Raw genomic sequence first — 16,954 nt, forward strand, 5'->3', positions numbered from 1 at the left:
GGCATACGACAGTATAGACCGCGTAGAGCTATGGAAAATTATGGACGAGAACAACTTCTCTGGGAAGCTTACCAGACTGATCAAAGCAACGGTGGATGGTGTGCAAAACTGTGTGAAGATTTCGGGCGAACACTCCAGTTCGTTCGAATCGCGCCGGGGACTAAGACAAGGTGATGGACTTTCGTGCCTGTTGTTCAACATTGCGCTAGAAGGTGTCATGCGGAGAGCCGGGTGTAACAGCCGGGGTACGATTTTCAACAGATCCAGTCAATTTATTTGCTTCGCGGATGACATGGACATTGTCGGCCGAATATTTGCAAAGGTGGCAGAACTGTACACCCGCCTGAAACGTGAAGCAACAAAAGTTGGACTGATGGTGAATGCGTCAAAGACAAAGTACATGCTTGTGGGCGGAACCGAGCGCGACAGGGCCCGCCTGGGAAGCAGTGTTACGATAGACGGGGATACCTTCGAGGTGGTCGAGGAATTCGTCTACCTCGGATCCTTGCTAACGGCTGACAACAACGTTAGTCGTGAAATACGAAGGCGCATCATCTGTGGAAGTCGGGCCTACTACGGGCTCCAGAAGAAACTGCGGTCGAAAAAGATTCGCCACCGTACCAAATGTGTCATGTACAAGACGTTAATAAGACCGGTTGTGCTCTACGGACATGAAACATGGACAATGCTCGAGGAGGACTTGCAAGCACTCGGAGTATTCGAGAGACGGGTGCTTAGGACCATCTTTGGCGGTGTGCAAGAAGACGGTGTGTGGCGGCGAAGAATGAACCATGAGCTCGCCCAACTCTACGGCGAACCCAGTATCCAGAAGGTAGCTAAAGCCGGAAGGGTACGATGGGCAGGACATGTTGCAAGAATGCCGGACAGCAACCCTGCAAAGATGGTGTTCGCTTCCGATCCGGCAGGTACGAGACGGCGTGGAGCGCAGCGAGCGAGATGGGCAGACCAGGTGCAGAACGACTTGGCGAGCGTGGGGCGTATCCGAGGATGGAGAGATGCGGCCTCGAACCGTGCATTGTGGCGTCAAATTGTTGATTCAGTGTTATCTGTTTAGATGTTAACTAAATAAATGAAATGAAAAGTGGAATGTTTTCAATTGTCATAAGAGTTAGTACTTTCAATCAGAGCTTTAAATATTCGATTATTTTTTATGAAGCCCATCGGCCTTCTTTGTCACTTCACTTCTAAACATATTCATATTCGGCTATGCACCGTCAATTTTCAGAATGAATTGACCCATATTCGTTCTGAAAATTGACGTGAGTATTTATTTGAATGTTACAAATTATTAAATAATCGTAAAACTGAACACATGTTTGATGATTTAAATAAACACACGCATAGATAAAATCTTAACGTTCAATTCAGGGGTATTTTTAACGCCAAATGACAATATAATCAAAGCTTATTTTGTTTTTTTTCGCGCACAGTTATCATACTCAGTGGTTATCAATTGAATGAATTTATGAAGAAGTAAACTGAGTAAGTCATTCTATGTTTTGAATAATCAAAACACGAATGTCAAAAGTCGGAGTGAATGTGCTTCATGAAAGTGAATATTTTATGCTCTGCTTTCAATATCAAATTTTATTCTGTTTATTTCAATTCAGGTTTTTCGCGCTTACAGAGATGATGAAAACATCGGTTAATCATCCTACATCTTACTTCATTTATAGTCAGTCATAGACATTCACAGACTAGTGAGAAAATAAACTCCTGCAACATTATTCCTGATTTCCGCTTGAACGGTTCGATAGATATTGAATTTTGGTAATAGACTGCATGTCCATTATTTCACTTGATTTTGCACATTAGTTCCGCTTGGTTGGAGCCTTGGCACCGAGCACAACCACGCTATATCCCTCCCATGCCATGCTGCCTTATGCTGCACGGAACCTGTTATCTGGATTCAATTAGGATTTATTAAGGATTATCCATTGTTGCTGCCAGCTGTGCCATGCCACTGATGTTACAATCTCGGTTACCTATCGAATCTACCCTCCGAGTGAGCGATGACGGACGGGAACTAAATAAGTGGTAAACAGATTGGTTTACGGCTGTCAATCATAACGAAACCGCGCGCGCTTTGACATCATCAAACCACACCGGACCTCTATGGCTGTAGATTAATAAAGGCGATATAGTACCGAAGCGAAATGTGGTACGCTCAGTTCCGCTGGCAAATCGAATCATGGTGAACGACGGCTGGCTGTTGGTACACCTCAGTGATACCAACCACCATGACCTACAGACATGTTGGGAATGAAACTATCATTCGGCTCGACCATATCGCTGGCGGTTCAACTTCCGTTGACCTTCACCCTTTCTGGTGAAGATGTGATATGCTTCGATGTTATGGTCAATACATGACGAGATATATCTACGATGAGGTTCACTGAGATACATTTAGACCAAGAACTTCTTATCGTTTGCTTCAGTGTCGGAAGATGGACTGAGCGGATTTATGAATGAACATAATGAGCTAATAATCTTTGGCCTTTTACGAGCGTATTCAGTGTCGATAATGGGTTATCATTAGTCTGACTGAGGTGGATGATGTAGTTCCCATGAAAATTGTATTAATCGATAAGCCATATTGCATGCCTCTGTGTTTAGGTGATTTTTTAGTATCGCATTATTCTATAATGAGTATAATATTTGTGGGAAAATATTATACTAGTCGACCAACTTTTTATTCATTGTTCATGTTCAACCATATCTCATTATTATTTTTATGTTTCCGTTTAGTTATGATAAATGCCATCGCGCACGCACCAAGGTCGTTTCATACGTAGCTGGAATTATTTATTCGCAGCTCTACCTCTTACAACTTCAAATATCACCGGGGGTGATATACGCTTGGAGAAGAAAGTACGATTTCATAAGAAGAATAAGTAGAATAAAAAAATTCGACAGCTATATACGGGGTGCAACTTTCAAAATAATTTAAAAAATTCTAATTGATATTTTTTGAAAATGATTAAGACCTTTGATCATTTACTATGAATTTACTAAATTCATACATCAGCAGTACGCAATAACCGTAAGCCTCACCCGAGCAGCACATGTCTGGAGAAAATGGTTGCAGCAACTTTAGAGGGACTAAATCTGGTCACATATGAGTTGTCGTAATCCATGTGGAACACGCGTGCTGCTAGGGCAGTGCAACATGAAGATATAATTGGTTCTCTAATTACATGATTCTTTCAACATTTAAAATCATAATTTGTCTAATTTATGCTGTTTTCTGCTAGTCCCCATCAACAGTCCAGCGGTTGTTTACACTTTGATGTCGGAGACCTGAGATGAGATAAGACATCTCGGAGCTGAATGCCCTCAAACAAATTATTAACAATCCACGCAACGGACAGCTCCACTGTGATCAATTTTTTTCTTAACAAACCGAAAATTAACAAGACGAATAAACTTTAATCAGTAATTACCGAATGCTGAGCTGCTCATTTGGACTCCATGATTGTAGTTCTGGGGGTTGCAGCTTTACTGCGTCGCTCGCAGCATGCGTGAAATAATAAAAATTAGGACACTAATAATAAGGCTAAGGCGCCTTGTGGCAAAATAAATTTTGGGTCCTATGAACAATGTTCCTCAGGATCTAGAGACTGTGACTAGGAATGAAATAGTTCTCGGAAGACACGTGGTTTTCCGTAGAACGATTATGGTTTGGTCGAGACGATTATAAACCAGATCTTTACAGACGAGCCTCGACTGGGTGCTTATCGTGATTTCCGGTATTCTAACGCAACTCTTATGCTGAACTCGAAAATAGCGGTTAGGTGCATAATCATCGTTTTAGCTATTAGGTACTTTCCCCCTTTTTCCTTTCATGGGCTTTTTACATATGTACAATGTTCTACTGATTAGAAATACTACAATAAGAGATCGGCGAAGACGCCATCTTGTTTCCAATCGAACCGTCAAAAGCGGTTCCAATTCGACTTGTTTACTTTTTGCCAGAGTGTATGTAATTAAGAGTGGCGACACGATTTTGTATGGGAATGACAGATGAATTTTGTTCCAATTCTGACAGTGTCGCCACTCTTAATTACATTCACTCTGCATTTTGCATCCATAACAAGCAAGCAAAAAGTTCAAGTGATGCTGGTATTATTTTCACTATTTCATGCATTTTAATACGTTGCCATTGTCGTATTCCAGCCGAAAACGGGTGAATGGAATCCGCCATTGAAGAGCGGTGCGACTGTTCGTTTGTAAATTCGACAACAAACTGTCGGTGCAATCTTCGTCGTTGCTATTCAACCCGATGGCGTTACCAACACCATCTCACACTGCGGCGCAGAAATGAACCGTTGCATCATGTCGTCATACGACAATTTTTATTTACCCGTATTCAAATGGAGAGTGAAGTTTCATGAGCCTAGGACACCTGCTCGATCCGGAATAAACCAAAAATGTCTCGGAGACCTACTCGCTCCGGAATAAACAAAAAAAAAATGCCTCGGAGACCTGCTCGCTCCGGAATAAACAAAAAATGCCTCGGAGACCTACTCCATCCGGAATAAACAAAAAAAAAAATTCCTCGGAGACCTGCTCGCTTCGATATCTTTTATTCCATCCTCGGGAGGCCTGCTCGCTCCGGGATTATGTTTTATTAAACACTCGAAGAACTGCTCGCTTCGGTATTTTTTTCTCTGATTTCGGAGACCTGCTCGCTCCGAAATGCAGTAGTTTTTCAGCATAAATCCACAACATAAAATGTGAGCATACTTACCATTTAGTAACTAGCACACTAATGAATGTGGCAAGCACCATTTTCATGTGCTAGTTACAAAACCAAACACTATTTCTACCGACTGCGACATGTCGTATTCCAGCCGAAAACGGCTGAATGGAATCCGCCATTGAAGAGCGGTGCTACTGTTCGTTTGAAAATTCGACAACAAACTGCCGGTGCAATCTTCGTCGTTGCTATTCAACCCGGTGGCGTTACCAACACCATCTCACACTGCGGCGCAGAAATGAACCGTTGCATCATGACGTCATACGACAATTTTTATTTACCCGTATTCAAATGGAGAGTGAAGTTTCATGAGGGCAATGTTCACATTTTTTTTTCACGATAGAGATCACTATTTGTGCATACGCAACATTGAGAGTTCGAATTGTAGGGTACATTGGGGCACGCGAAATATGTGATTTCACGAAATTGGTATATTTGATTGATTATGTTTGATGTGCTATCCGCAATAGCAAATTCAATTCATAGTCTAGAATCACTTATACAAACTAAAATCATTAGCCGCTACTCTGAATACTACAGCCATTTCGACAGTTTTAAGTCCGTCGGTCTCTGGTTATAGGGTGGCTACTACTGATACGCCTTTAAGTAAATTTAATAAGGGTGAGATGGGAAAAAAAGAACTAGATTCTTTTGGATATTGTTTCTATGCATCAGTTTCAATAGTATTGTTTTTTTTTTTTTAATAAAATGGTTAATAATAAATCTATGTCATTCATACACAACAGCCAAAATTATAATGCAGTAGAAAAACCAATTAAATAAAAAAATGTGTATGAAAACTCAAATTTCAAATTCGGTTTTTTCAATCCGTTTAACTATACGCCTTCTACAATGAACCGATAGTAAAGCATCAATTACATTTTCCACTTAAGTGGCGGTCTAGCGTGTTTTCCTGATATTTGTTTTAAAATGCCATGCCTTAGTGAGTCCGAATACAATAAAAATCTTCGGTTCTTCACTTCAAAGGCCTGCATGCGATTACTTTTGATTCGAATAGCATCGCATTGAACAGTCTGAAATAAAACTTTTCAAAGTTAAAATGCATTCAAATATGAAATTTAAAATTAGTGAATCTTAATACTAGAGTGGTTCTGTTGTTGAGCTTGAGCTTGAGCTTAATTGACTGCTCGTAGTTGCTACTCCATTATGACCAGATCAGCTGTTCTTGCACAGGGAACCAACAGATGTTTGCTTGGGACTAGCTCACATCTTCAATGTACAAGTACTGGTAATCTCATTTGTTAGGTCATACTGGCACCTGCCACGTCAGAATGCAAGTCAAAGTAGGGAAGGGGGAGAGAAAATGATGATGCAATCACTCGCCCACTGCAAGCCGAATATACCTCTGCACTTGCCACAAGTTCATGCGGAATTTGTTGGAATTTTTGGGTTAGGTTATATAGGTTAGGTTAGGTATATAGAGAAAGATACAAAGTAGGAGAATGGAACGGACCTGGGATTGAACCCACGACCTTTTGCGTATGAGGCAGAAGCAGTAGCCATATGACTATCAAGCCCGTTGTAATACTAGAGTGGTTCTATTGTTAACGAAAAAATAATTTAAAAAAATCAGTTATCGTTTGTCATAAGACGAGTTTATACAATCCCATTGAATTCCACCACTTATCGAGTCAAGTACGAGACACTGAAGACGGCCTTACTGTTGAGGTCGAAATACGTATCTGTCAAGATACAATTAAGTGGTGGAATTCAATGGGATTGTATAAACTCGTCTTATGACAGGTGAAAACATTCCACTAAAAAGCTCAAAATAATTTTCTTATCAAAACAGTTGTCGTTGGCGATGAGAAACATCAATGTTTGCTTAGATGACAATAATTTAAGTTCACTGGAAGGAAGCAGTTAATGTCAAAATTGTTATAGCATCCGCCATTATGGCGATCGTGGAAAGTTGGATTTGTCCTTTTCAGTCAAATGACATTTTCGGCCCATGACTTGTTTGACCATAAAGCCTGTTTGGATAAATACTTGTTTCCCCAAATGTCTTATTCGTTCAATCGCAACGTTCGTATTCTAATATTCTCCTGGTACGCTGATCATGAGGAAAAGTGCCAACGGAAATTTTATTCAATTATCTAAATAAATTTGACAACAGCATGAACGAAGCTACATTCCTAGAACAACATTTGAAAAGGGCGTAACAGCCAAAATGTATTCCTTCTGATTCGTTGTCCTCATATATAGCTATATATGTAGACGAAGAATCAGAAGGAATAATTTTTGGCTTTTACGCTCTTTTCAAATATTAGTCTAGATTTATTTTACACAGGCATTACGACATTGGATCTACTTATCATCTACTTCTGCTAGAAAAAAGTTCTAAAAGCTCAAGTTTTCCTGGTCCTATCCTTTTGCACAGTACTTTTGAAGTCCATACCACCCATAATAACCTTTTCGGTTCATTCAAATGAAATTACCTTTATACCTGTTTGACTACAGCGTCTATACACATATGCCCACATATGCAGAGCCCATAATCATCAGTCTTGGGCGATGTTCCTCCAGTTTCCCTTAATGTTTGGGATCCACAGGTCCGATTGCAACCATGTACTTTGTCTAATGATTACGTCTATCCTCGCGGTCTTCTTCTTCAGTAGGGCAAAAGCCTCCACTACTGTCCTGCGATAAATTCCAATGAGGTCGATGTCGTCCGCCAAGGCCTGTAGCTTATGCGACCGAGCGATTATAGTGCCGTTACTCTACACACCAGATCCCCTAATCGCCCCCTCGGGTGTAACGTTGAACAATAGATTCCAAAAGTGCGCCACCCTGCTTCGGTTTACCTATGATCACAAACGAGGATGACACATTGTCTGCAATTTTAATACTTTTTAATTTCGAGCCATCAAGCGTTGCATGTATCAGCCTAATCAGTTTCGCCGGAAAACCATGGTCATATATTACCCGAGCAACACACATGTTGTAAATCAGTCTGTTATACTCATATACGACTAAATTTGGTCATATATGAGTTATTTCAACCAAATCAATGTGAATTGTGCTGCTAGGGTATCTGCCACTGCTCATTTCTTTCCACTTATGATTCAGTGAACATGGTTTTCCGGCAAAAATGAATAGGCTGATACTTGCTTTGAAATCAATGAACATATGGTAAGTTAGCAAGATGTCGTTGATCGGCCCTCACGAAAACCTGCCTGGCTTTCACTGACGAAGGACTCTTCAAGCGGTCTCAGTCTGTTAAACAGAATACGTGATATAATTATGTATGTCGAGTTCGGAGGAGGCATCCCTCTGTAATTGACACCCTCTAGTCTGTGCCCTTTATTCTAGATCGGGCATATAATGCCATCCAACCAGCCGGATGGCAGTTATTCGTCTCCCTATTTTTGGAATATTATGCTGGATCGATTGCTCATTTCCAAGTTTGAGAAACTCGACCGTGATCTCATCTTTCCTAGCAGATTTACTGTTTTCAGCTTATTTAGAGCCTTCTCAACCACATATGGCCGTCATGCACCTCAAAACACCTTCGTTTGCACCGTCCAACAAATCTTCAAAGTACTCCTTCCATCTGGCTGCCACCATAGATAGTCTTGTCTATCAGCAAATTTTCTTTCTCGGCTATGTCACATGGCGGCTTTGGCGCAGTCCTACGCCACGCGCCATTGACAGTCGCGTAAGACCTCCGCATACCGTTTCTATCCATGTTCTCCTGCGCTTCAACTATCACACTACCTTTCATTCAGTGATGGATTCATTTCTCTTTTGCCCTTGCTACACTGTATCGTTCTCTATTACATCTAACGCATGCAATATTATGCAAATGGAGCGGATAAATTTCCTTACGGAAACATATTCCTTCTCATTGAAAAATCTAATTGACCTCTTGATTACGGCCATTTGAAGTTATTCACTATGGCGGATCGCTGAAACTGGTTCATATTGGCACTAGAATGATCATATATGAACTAGATAACTTTCCGTTCAGCTGTGAACCATCCCCTAATTCTTCTTATGAATATTGATTTTCGCCGTCTTGATATTGTGGTTGTTCCACCACCAAATACTTTTGATGCGGTACAATACTGTTGTTTTCATATGAAGATTAAATAACAGGTTATTACTATGCATCATTGCTTACATTTCAATCTGTCGCTGTGTAATTAATAAGTGCTATTTGGTTAAGTTTATATGGAAATGCGAAGCTTTTTCCTTAAAATGCGCAACAGTCCTTGCACAAATGGTGCACTGAGTCATACGGTGAAAATAAAAGATAAGATAATCGAAGCAGGTTATACGTCAGATCATGGGCCCAAAAGTTATACGATAAACTGTTGTGTGGAATCTAATACTGAGACATTGCAACAAATGTCCAACAAAATAATTTTCAATTTTAGACAAAAATCGTTGCAATCTTCTACTGCAACGATTAGCTTCTTGTACCCTTAGTATGAATTAGGTTACGTTTAGTTTAGGATGAAAACATTGTAATTTCTACATGGTTCAATTCAATCAGAGGAAAAATCCCAACGGCAATTGAAATGTATTAATCCTTATCCTCCCTTGATACTTTTTAGGCACTGAAAAATGACTTGAAAAAAATCATAAATCCTTTGATTCTCACCATATTTTGACGATTCACCTACAAAACGAACCGGTTAGGACTCTAGTTTTCAAACCTTGGCGTTCACACTGGTTCAGAAGCCCCCAAAACGTGCGTTTTTTAGTTTTCGACCTGAAAACTACATTTTAGAGTCATGTTGTCTTCAGAAGAGTTGAAGGATATTTCTAGAGCTTCCTTTTGATAAGAAAATATCAATGACCTATCCACCTTGAAGGGCGGTATGAAATTAAAAAAATACGCAGATAAACAAAAGTAGTGGTTGTCCTCTGCAATGTTATAAAGAATGTGAATTGGAACATCTTTTCTGAAGACACCATATTGGACAAACGGTTTTGTAACGAATTAGAGCACGTTTTGTATGAATGACCCCCAAAAATCATGTTTTGAGCATAACTTTTTTGAAAATGATTTTAGCACTATGGTTTATTCTAGAAAGTTGTGCATAATGACATAACATAATGACGTGTTTGTTTAGAAGACTACTTTGATCTATCTTGAAACCTGTCAAAGTTATTAACCTTCCTAGTGCGGTAAGACGCGCGGCTACAAAGCAAGACCATGCTGAGGGTGGCTGGGTTCGATTCCCGGTGCCGGTCTAGGCAATTTTCGGATTGGAAATTGTCTCGACTTCCCTGGGCATAAAAGTATCATCGTGTTAGCCTCATGATATTACGAATGCAAAAATGGTAACCTGGCTAAGAAACCTCGCAGTTAATAACTGTGGAAGTGCTTAATGAACACTAAGCTGCGAGGCGGCTCTGTCCCAGTGTGGGGATGTAATGCCAATAAGAAGACGAAGAAGAAGTGCATTAAAAAAAAGTTACACATTGCACATTAGCGGATCAAAAATGACCCCAAATTTAATTCACACCCAAAAGTCCATTTTCGATCCAATTTTCAATTTTTTGGAAATAAATTGAAGGTATGGATTCCTCGGATGTCGTTATGGACTATTTTTTGCACTTTGGCCATTCTGGTTCCCAGGAATCGATGTTGAAGGAACATAGATTTTTAGGCCAATTTTTGGCCTGATTTCTTGCCTTTCGAAGGTTAATTTGGGTTAATTTGCGTAGCAATAATTCTAATAGAATGTAGCCATTGTCCATTTCCATGGATCAACACATTCCTGATTATTACGCGGTCCGGTGTCCCTCCGGAAGATCCGGAACATCCGTAGAAGTGGTCAATTCATCGAACTCATCCTAGAAGAGCGCGGTTTTTTTTTACAAAACTTTGTATTATCGTAATTTGAGTAACAAATGATTGTGGTTACCCATTTTGGTGGAACTGCGTGGCCACCGGAGTCCTCCGGAAGATCCGGAACGTCCGTAAAAATGGTCAATTAATGAAACTTATCATATAAGAGCGCGGTTTTTTCCAAAGCTTTTCATTATCGAACTACGAGTAACAAATGATTGTGGTGACCCATTTTGATGGACCTGTGTGGCCGAAGGTCCTTCAGAAGATCCGGAACGTCCGTAAAAGTGGTCAATTTAGAAAGAAGAGCGCGGTTTTTTCCAAAGCTTTTCCTTATAGTACTTTGAGTAGCAAATGATTGTGGTGACCTATTTTGGTGGATCTGGGTGGCCAGAAGATCCGGAACGTCCGTAAAAATGGTCAATTCATGAAACTCATAAAAGAGCACGTTTTTTTCTAAAGCTTTTCATTATCGAACTTTTAAAAAAATCTTTCTATTATCGAACTCTGAGCAAGACACGAAGGAATGTCGTGACCCGTTCTTATTTACCAAAGTGACTATCGGAGGTCTTACGGAAGATACGGAACATCGGTTAAAGTGGTTAATGGATGTAATACATACTAGAAGAGCCTATTTTTTAAATTTCCTTGTCGTACTCTGAACATGAAATTATTGCCGTGACCTTTTCTCACGGATGTGAGTAGCAACCAAAGGCCCTCCGGAATATCCGTATCACACGTAAAAGAGATCAATTCGTAAAACCCACCTTAGAAAAACACGCCATATAATCCATAGAAGAAGAAGATGAAGCACACTATTCTTCTAAACCTTTTTATTTTCCTAATTTTAGAAACAAATGATCGTAACCAATTCGCATGGATTGCCCACTGTATGTCTTCAGGTACATTCAGATCATCCGTAAAATCGGTCAATTCATGAAACTTGTCATAGTTTTCCTATTTTCATATCCTGAGTAATGGATGATCGTTGTAACCCATTCTCAGGAACGTGTGTAGTCACCAATGAAACTCCGCAAGATCAAAAAATCTGTAATTATAGTCAATTCATAAAAAATAGGATGACACTATTTTTTTTTTGAAAGGACAATTACATTAACCCAGAAAATATTTTCAAGTATGGTATAATTTACTTTGGTTGAATCTTTTGACAACTTTTGGTCAAAAATTTCTTGCAAGATGATGGATCATAAAAAAAACTATCTTATAATTTTAAATTTTTATTAACAGGGGGTTTATAATGGCAGCAAAAAGGTTCAACTATAAAAAGAACACCTAACATTTTCTTAAATTTTTAGGGTGACAATATCAGGTCAAAAACGTGATAAAATCGGGTCGTGGTGAGATGGACCATGATTGGTCCCAGCCGTCTGTCAACAGACATCACAAAGAAAAAAAAAATAGGGTCGAAAACGAGAGAAATCGAGGGTAGACAAAATCGCGAAGTGACAAAACTGAGTTGATACTGTTTTATTAGGCTAACATGATGAAACTTTTACGCCCAGAGAAGTCGAGCAAAATTTCCAACCCAAAAACTTCCTAGACCGGACCGGGAATCGAAACCCGCCACCCTCAGCATGATCTTGCTTTGTAGCCGCGAATCTTACCGCACGGGAAAGGAGGGCCCCGCAGAAAGCATCACAACAACCTTTATGAGATGATCAATAAGTAGAATAGCAAATAGTTTTCAAAAGATCGTGTTCTAGTAGGATGAGTATCAAGTGTTTACCAATCCGTAGGAGCTTTAGAAGGACATCCAGTGATCACTTAAGTCATGTGTATGGATTACGAGAGGGCCTCCACTGGCCATTCAAGTCCATAACTGAGGGTCACGACAAAAATATCTTGCTCAGATTTCGATCATAGATTTTTTGTAAAACCATGCTCCTATGATTCGAGATTCGTTAGTTTGCAGCTTTTAGGAACATTACGGGCATTATTCATGAAGGAGTGGCCACTCAGGTCCATAAGAATGGGTAACGATAGATTTCTATAACTCAAAGAATGTTAATGAAAAGCTTCAGAAAAGCCACGTTCTTCTATGGTGAGTTGCCTGGAATGAACATTTCTACGGATGTTCCGATTCTTAGAAAGGACCTCCGGTGGATACTCAAGATCATTTAAATGGGTCACCACTATATTTTGTTACTCAGAGTAGCTTTGTAAAAATTGCACTCTTCCATGATGAGTTTAATGAATCGACCACTTTAACGGACGTTCCGAATCTTCCGGAAGACCTCGGTGGCCACCCAGGTCCTTCAAAAAGGGTCATCATAATCATTTATTACTCAGCGTTCGGTGATTCAGATATTCCATGGTGAGTTTTATGAATTGACCACTTCTACGGATGTTCTGGATCTTCTGGAGGAACTCCGGTGGCCACTCAGGTCCATCACACTGGGTCACCATAATCATTTGTTACTCAGTATTCGATAATAAAAAGCTTTGGAAAAAACCGCACCCTTTTATGATAAGTTTCATGAAATGGCCATTTTTACGGACGTTCCGGTGGCCACCCAGGTTCACCAAAGTGGGTCACCACAATCATTTGTTACTCTAAGTACGATAATGAAAAGATTTGGGAAAAACGCGCACTTATAGGATGAGTTCCATGAATTGACCATTTTTACGGACGTTCCGAATCTACTGGAGGACCTCCGGTGGCCACCCAGGTCCACCAAATAGGGTCACCACAATCATTTGTTACTCAAAGTACGATAATGGAAAGCTTTGGAAAAAAACGCGCACTTCTAGGATGAGTTCCATGAATTGACAATTTTTACGGACGTTCCGGATCTTCTGGAGCACCTCCGGTGGCCGCCCAGGTCCACCAAAATAGGTCCCCGCAATCATTTGTTACTCAAAGTACTATGAGGAAAAGCTTTGGAAAAACCGCACCCTTTTATGATAAGTTTCATGAATTGGCCATTTTTACGGACGTTCCGGATCTACTGGAGGACCTCCGGTGGCCACCCAGGTCCACCAAAATGGGTCACCACAATCATTTGTTACTCAAAGTACGATAATGAAAAGCTTTGGAAAAAAACGCGCACTTCTAGGATGAGTTCCATGAATTGACAATTTTTACGGACGTTCCGGATCTTCTGGAGCACCTCCGGTGGCCGCCCAGGTCCACCAAAATAGGTCCCCGCAATCATTTGTTACTCAAAGTACTATGAGGAAAAGCTTTGGAAAAAACCGCACCCTTTTATGATAAGTTTCATGAAATGGCCATTTTTACGGACGTTCCGGTGGCCACCCAGGTTCACCAAAGTGGGTCACCACAATCATTTGTTACTCAAAGTACGATAATGGAAAGCTTTGGAGAAAAACGCGCACTTCTAGCATGAGTTCCATGAATTTAAAATTTTTACGGACGTTCCGGATCTTCTGGAGCACCTCCGGTGGCCGCCCAGGTCCACCAAAATAGGTCCCCGCAATCATTTGTTACTCAAAGTACTATGAGGAAAAGCTTTGGAAAAACCGCACCCTTTTATGATAAGTTTCATGAAATGGACATTTTTACGGACGTTCCGAATCTACTGGAGGACCTCTGGTGGCCACCCAGGTCCACCAAAATGGGTCACCACAATCATTTGTTACTCTAAGTACGATAATGAAAAGATTTGGGAAAAACGCGCACTTCTAGGATGAGTTCCATGAATTGACAATTTTTACGGACGTTCTACTAGAGCACTTCCGGTGGCCACCCAGGTCCACCAAAATGGGCCACCACAATCATTTGTTACTCAAAGTACTATGAGGAAAAGCTTTGGAAGAAACCGCACCCTTTTATGATAAGTTTAATGAATTGGCCATTTTTACGGACGTTCCGGATTTTCTGGAGCACCTCCGGTGGCCACCCAGGTCCACCAAAATAGGACCTCACAATCATTTGTTACTCAAAGTACTATGAGGAAAAGCTTTGGAAGAAACCGCACCCTTTTATGATAAGTTTAATGAATTGGCCATTTTTACGGACGTTCCGGATTTTCTGGAGCACCTCCGGTGGCCACCCAGGTCTACCAAAACAGGACCTCACAATCATTTGTTACCCAAAGTACTATGAGGAAAAGCTTTGGAAAAAAACCGCACCCTTTTATGCTAAGTTTCATGAATTGGCCATTTTTACGGACGTTCCGGATCTACTGGAGCACCTCCGGTGGCCACCCAGGTCCACCAGGATGGGTCACCACAATCATTTGTTACTCAAAGTACGATAATGAAAAGCTTTGGGAAGAAAAAACGCGCACTTCTAGGGTGAGTTCCATGAATTGACCATTTTTACGGATGTTCCGGATCTTCTGGAGGAACTCCGGTGGCCACTCAGGTCTATCACAATGGGTCACCATAATCATTTCTTCCTCAGCGTTCGGTAATGAAACACTTTGGAAAAAAACGCACCCTTTTATGATAAGTTTAAAAAAATTACCACTTTTACGGACGTTCCGGATTTTCTAGAAGACCTCCGGTGGCCACGCAGGTCCATCAAAATGGGTTGCCACAATCATTTGTTACTCAGCGTTCAATAATTAAAAGCTTTGTAAAAAAATCGCGCTCTTCTAGGATGAGTTCGATGAATTGACCACTTCTACGGATGTTCCGGATCTTCCGGAGGGACACCGGACCGCGTAATAATCAGGAATGTGTTGATCCATGGAAATGGACAATGGCTACATTCTATTAGAATTATTGCTACGCAAATTAACCCAAATTAACCTTCGAAAGGCAAGAAATCAGGCCAAAAATTGGCCTAAAAACCTATGTTCCTTCAACATCGATTCCTGGGAATCAGAATGGCCAAAGTGCAAAAATCTGTCCGTAACGACATCCGTGGAATCCATACCTTCAATTTGGTTCCAAAAGATTGAGAATCGGTTCGAAAATGAACTTTTGGGAGCGAATTCAATTTGGGGTCATTTTTGACCCGCTAATGCACAATGTGTCACTTTTTTTGTTGTGGCGTTCCTAGAGGTCGCTGACAGCTGGTTATCACCCCTACATTTTCATTTCCTAAAGTTAGGAAAAGTCAGAAAATTTCAACACCCTATCTCATTCGATTACAAAGCTACAACGGTTTTAAATCATCTCTGGGCCAAAATAGACCCCAATGCACTAGGAAGGTTAAGGAATCTTTAGAAAAAATAGTCAATTTTCACATCGACACACCTTGAAAAGCGGCAAGAGGCGGCAAGCCAAACAGCCACCATCTGAAAGATTCGGTTTTAAGCTAACGAATGCACAATGTTTGGTTTTGTTCCGTCGTGTTCCACTATTGTTTTGAATCAACTTAAAATAGTTCTTAATGTACGTTTTCAGTACAACTGTTACGTAAACAATTAAAAAGTGGCTAACATGATTAGTTATTTATTGCATGGTTACAATCTCGACAAATTACAGCCATTCATCTTAAATGTGGCTGTTTCGTCTTGATGGTATGGCTTATATTGGTATGGCTTATAAGCATGGCGAGCAATGGTTACATCATCGAAACCAACTGTGGTCAAAATTGCAAAATAATGTTTACTTTCTTTTCTCTCTACCACTAAAACTATTACACTTTCTTAAATAAATGGAACTGAAACTACTAGAATGAATAAAAGAGAACATTTCATAACCTTGCTATTTTCTCCGGTTTTGCATCTCGACATTACTAAAGAAAAACAATATCGCCAGTAAATGAAAACAAATGCTTCCGGCGGGAGTACCACGACCGGGCAGAACTTTTTTTCCGCAACGCATAGCGCAAATTTTCATTTCATTTCGCTTCTGCACGTGGCACCGCGAATTGCATTTTCCAGCTCTTAGTTTAGGTGCTTGGCACACTGGGAATGGCAACCATGCACTTCTTGTCCCACAAGTACGTACTCACTGAATGCCGGGTCGCTGGATAAGTGACACATTTTTTATTTCGTCGCAATCCGCAAGGTCCCGAAATGGATGCAACCACGTCCGCGTAGAGTGCTCTCATTCTCTTTGTATCGAATGAAGCATTTTACACAACACATAAAATTTTCTTTTCAAACCAACGAAAAAGCTATCCTTGAAATGAAACTGCTCATTTCCGTACTCCTCCGTTTCCTTCTATAACGATAACGATTATTTATCTTTTATACGCGTTCATTACTGTAAGCTAAGCCAGAAGGGGAAGGGCTATCATCGTTAATCTTTACTGCCAGAAATGCCACGGGTTTTTTGAAATGTACGATATTACTAACAATGTATTCGCTCTTGTCACGACACAATTTTGGTGCTCATCAAATTGTGACCTAATCGTGGAAATACTATGTTTTTGGTTGTACAGCTTTGTGTAGGAAACATTCATCTTCAAC

This window comes from Armigeres subalbatus, chromosome 3, assembly GCF_024139115.2.
Source record: "Armigeres subalbatus isolate Guangzhou_Male chromosome 3, GZ_Asu_2, whole genome shotgun sequence".
NCBI classification, from domain to species: Eukaryota; Metazoa; Arthropoda; class Insecta; order Diptera; family Culicidae; genus Armigeres; species Armigeres subalbatus.